Source organism: Alexandromys fortis, unplaced genomic scaffold (genome assembly GCF_014885135.2).
Source record: "Alexandromys fortis isolate MF-2015 unplaced genomic scaffold, M_Fortis_MF-2015_v1.1 scaffold_1, whole genome shotgun sequence".
Classification (NCBI taxonomy): domain Eukaryota; kingdom Metazoa; phylum Chordata; class Mammalia; order Rodentia; family Cricetidae; genus Alexandromys; species Alexandromys fortis.
The window spans coordinates 9,792,495-9,797,143 of record NW_026067927.1 but is presented as its reverse complement, the minus strand read 5'-3'; positions in this window follow the sequence as shown (position 1 = coordinate 9,797,143).

Below are 4,649 nucleotides of genomic sequence, written 5' to 3'. Positions count from 1 at the left end.
TACATATAAGCATTAATAGTAACATTTAGTTGTATATGTCTCCACAGAGGCTATAAAGCCTCAACTAAGATGTTAAGCATTCTTAGCACAATACTTGTCATCTTATTTATGTAATTTAAATAAATTATTATTTGTTATTGATTTCTATTTAAATATTTTAATCCAAATTAAAAATTTCCTTCATTCTCTTCTTCTTCTATAGTATTTACAAAAGCATGTTTCTTAAAATCTTACCAGAACTTGATAACCTGTCTTTATTCATTTATTAACTAATTAAGTAATTCTCATTTGCTGAGGTGAGATTCTGGCATTCTTTATATTAATTCTGTTAACTATGATTATCAGGGAAGCTGAGACTAATCCACAGATCTAATGGTCAATTTGCTTTGCTACTGTGCTCAGAGTTGAGTTTTCTCTCAACCATGCCATTCCATTTTACAAATGCTTAATTTCTCACCGTTTCTCGCAAGAATTCAGACTTTGTCTTCACAATAAAAACAAAAGCCCGGGGCACTCAGTTGTAACTTTAGAAAGAGAGGCAGTTGTCTAAGAATAGTTCTCCTCTCCCCAGCATTAGTTCCCAGAGGTATTGGTGTGGGATTATGACCAGTCAACCAACTGATAAATTATATATAATCAGTCACAGACTCAAGAGACATTGCCCTTTTTGTTGCTACAACTCATTTTTATGGAAAAATCACCTCATCAAATCAATCCTTCCTTTCATTCTTTGCATACTTTATTTGCCATATATAAGAGAATGTTATATGAGGTTCTTTTTAGGAAAGTTCTATTAGTAAAACTTAGTTATCTCCCTAACTATAAAAATTGCCCTGCTTTATTGACATTTGTCCATGACATTGATGAATTTTTCAATAAGCTTGAAACTCCTTTGTGTAGATACTATACTGTTTTGATTATTCAAAGTACATACTGCATAAGGGAATGTATGAAAAGATGTTACCCATAATTACAGTCCTATGACAGCAAAGTTAAAGAGTCAGAATTTCCTTCTCCTGAAGAATGAGCAAACTCAATCAAACAGACAAAACTTTGCAATGAAGAAGGACGCTTAAAAGAAATCCGGCTTACCAGGGAGGGGGACTTGGTTGGGGGAGGGGGAGGGAAAGGGGAGGCGGCGGTGGGGAAGAGACAGAAATCTTTAATTAATTAATAAATAAATAAATAAATTAAAAAAAAAACAAAAAAAGAAGCTAGAGCTAATGGACCAAGCAGTGATTTAAATAATAATAATAATAAAGAAATCCCACACTAGCTCAGAATTGAGTATAATAAAGGGTTATTTATTTTGGCGTAGACTCACAGATCACAATTCTCTGCTGGAACGGGAAATGGCAACCAAATTCTGCAGCCAGAAATGAGGCTGAATGTATGCTTTGCATCAGCATATATAGTATAAGATGTCATGCCCAAGTGGCCAGGTAACTTAAAGGCTACTGGCATTAGGAATTCCTACAGCATTGCAAAGTTGATACCTAGGAACTATTAGAATATACCGTTATCAAATCCTTATTTGTGCATAAGAGAATCACTATATTTGTGTAGTACACTACAAAAAAGATGGGTGCATGGATGAATGAATGAATGGATAGGTGATAAATATTTTCAATGGCATCTGTATGCACCTGTATTAACATATACTTATACCCATACATACTCAATGTGGGTTGATACAAGCTTTTGGAAAGACTGGTTCAAATAAACTTTAAGTAGAGCTAAGCTTCTACCTTCTCCTACTTTATCCCAACACCCATTTCTCTGACCTCTGAGGTCACTCATATTCCAAGGAATCTAGGCAGATGTCAAGGATGTCCCTCCAAGACCATCTTAAGCTGAAATTGGCAAAGTCCAGACTGAAGTATGTTGGGGAGAAGGGCTGTGATTGGGACACTGATGTGGTGAGGTACTAGAGACATCTCACTGGTCCTGTTTTGCAAGTTTCTCTTCCTATCTGGGCCAATGAGTGCACTGTCAGGTGTAAAGAACTCTCTACAGTTAGGATATACACCATAGAGAATATTTTTTCCTAACTTTGGGAAACTTAGAATTTCCCCTTCTCCAAAGGACCACTATGCTTATGATCCTTTACTCCGAGTGAATATTCCAAAAGCCTAGTGATCCACTGCAGTTCATCCCCTGATAAATAAAGTCATAACATTCCGGAGCAAAATCCCAGTCACTCGCTGCCTCCCTTATCTGTGGGTAATTTCAGTTGTCTTCTCTGTCTCCTTCACAACATCTGTCTTGTCTCTTTCTTGTCTACCATAGACTCTCACTGTCTTCTTGCCCTTTGCAGGCTGACACACTGCCCCAGAGGAAACCATGTCTTGTGTTTCTGGGCAGCTTTCCCAATGTGTCTGACCTTGACCTCTTTTCTTTCAAGAAGCGTTCTCTGGCACCCTCCATTGGGCTCTTATCTCTCCCATCTATAAGTGGGTGTCAGGACGGCCCAGAGCATCATTAATCAAGCCCCTTGTTCTGACATCGGCTCATTAGGATCTCCCGGGTGCCTTGAGTGCTTATGGGCGTCTAGGCAGACCGCACTGGGTGGCTTTTATCCACAGAACCACCCTTTATCAGCAAGTTGATTGATGGAAAAATGAGGAATTAAACATTTATGGATGGAAGACCAGAGAGATACAGGAAGAAGGGAGTTTTAAGGGCATGTGTTTGCAAGAGGAGTGTTCTTCTTATCAGCACTGTGGTTTCTCTAATGTCCATCTGTCTCATCTCTGTAAGCCTGTAAGGAAAATCACCTCATTGGAGGAGCAGCTCCAGCGCTAACCAATCTTTTTCTTTGGACCTTGTTACTTCCCCATTCAAAGAGTTAAAAATACTTACGACCAATTACTCTGCCTTTTAGGTTTGTCATAATGATACTCATTCCAAATCATTTCATGGGACTTTGTCCCACCATAACTCCTGGAAAATCTCCCTTTTTATAGGATAGCTGAGGATCTACTACCTAGATGCATAGAAGATTCATCATGTGAGTAGAATGAGGAGGATAGCCCACTTTGTCTTATTGTTTCCTGTCGTCATTAAGTGGTCAAACTCATTATAGGCCAGATTGGGACTGGAAGAGAAAACTGTCATCTCATTTGAAGTGTGGAATTTCTAACAAAACTGTACCTACCGAAGCACACACACTCTCCAGAACTAGTGGGGCTTCATTTTCTTTTGACTGATTTTAATTGTGAGAAACATCCATAGTAACAATGAGAGGAGGATCAGATGATTTTCATATGACCTGATGCATTCTAAACTTTTGGGAGCTTTTAAATGCATTCTTGACATCTTCAACCTTTCTCCTGATAATAAATAATTCTGCATTATTCTCAAGGGGTGTGTTCAGCATGGATCTCCTACTTAATAGGAGGTGATTTCTTCACAGGATGGGCCAAATGTCCCCATTAAGGAATATATTTTTTTTCTAAATTAAAGAAAAGGTTTTGCTTCTATTTATCAACTATCTAACATGTGTGGATTTACATTACCTAATTCCTCTGGGTTCTAAACTGATAGAAAAACTTATTTGTAAACTTGAGTAGGTTCAATGTTATAAATAAAATTATAAATCACATAGAAATTAAAATGTTTGTTTGGTAATTACTGTGTTGTAAAAGTTTCTAATAAGAGGGTAGTATTTTCATCATACTATAAGGGGAGAAAATTTGTAGGACTTACTGAAGCAACACTCTGATTTTTATGGTACATAAAAACAGGCTGTTGAAATAAATTTTAAATCTGGTAAATCTCCAAACCTCTGGACCTGCTACCTCTGATGTGGGAGTGATTTCTTACTAATAAAGAAACTGCCTCGGCCCTCATAGGACAGAAAATTAGGTAGGCGGAGTAGACAGGAGAAAATGCTGGGAAAAAGAAGCTGAGTTAGAGAGGAGTCGCCATGATGCTCCCACTCCAGACAGACGCAGGTTAAGATCCTCTCTGGTAAGCCAGCTCATGGGCTACACAGAATATTAGAAATGGGTTAGAACAATATGTAAGAGCTAGCCAATAAGAAGCTGGAACTAGCCGGGCCAGGCACTGTTTGAAAGAATACAGTTTTCGTGTAATTATTTCGGGGCATAAGCTAGCCATGCGGGCGGCCGGGTGCCGGGGAGGCAGCCCTGCCGCTCCTATTTCAACAGATGGCGCCCAGACGTGTGGCTAACTGAATCCACAAAAAGCCTGAGAAAGCTTGGGGAAGAATGGAGTGAAGCATGTTTTCTTGGTAGCAGAAATTTCTTGGGTCTGCTCCGCTTGCTAGAAGCAAGCAAGCGCTCTCATCTAAGAGAGGCTTCCTGACTCAGCTTTAGCTGCAAAACCCTGCAGCTCATTAAGAGGTCCTGCCACGAAACACTTAAACGGTGTTGGTGAAAAGCTGAACACATGCTTTTCGGATTTCAGCCTTAGCAGGAAAAAAGTTGTGCTGTTTTAAAAATGCCGGCTTTCTGGGCTGTCCTGCCACGGCAAACTCTGACTCTTTAACGCAGGCGGTTCATGTGGTTTGCAAGCACAGGCTGCTGAAGCTCGCTTGCTGGCAGGGACCTTGAAATGCCATAGAGTTGTGGCAGTAAATGTGGCTACAACCGGTACCTCAGCCATGAGGCCGGAAAGCTAAGGAA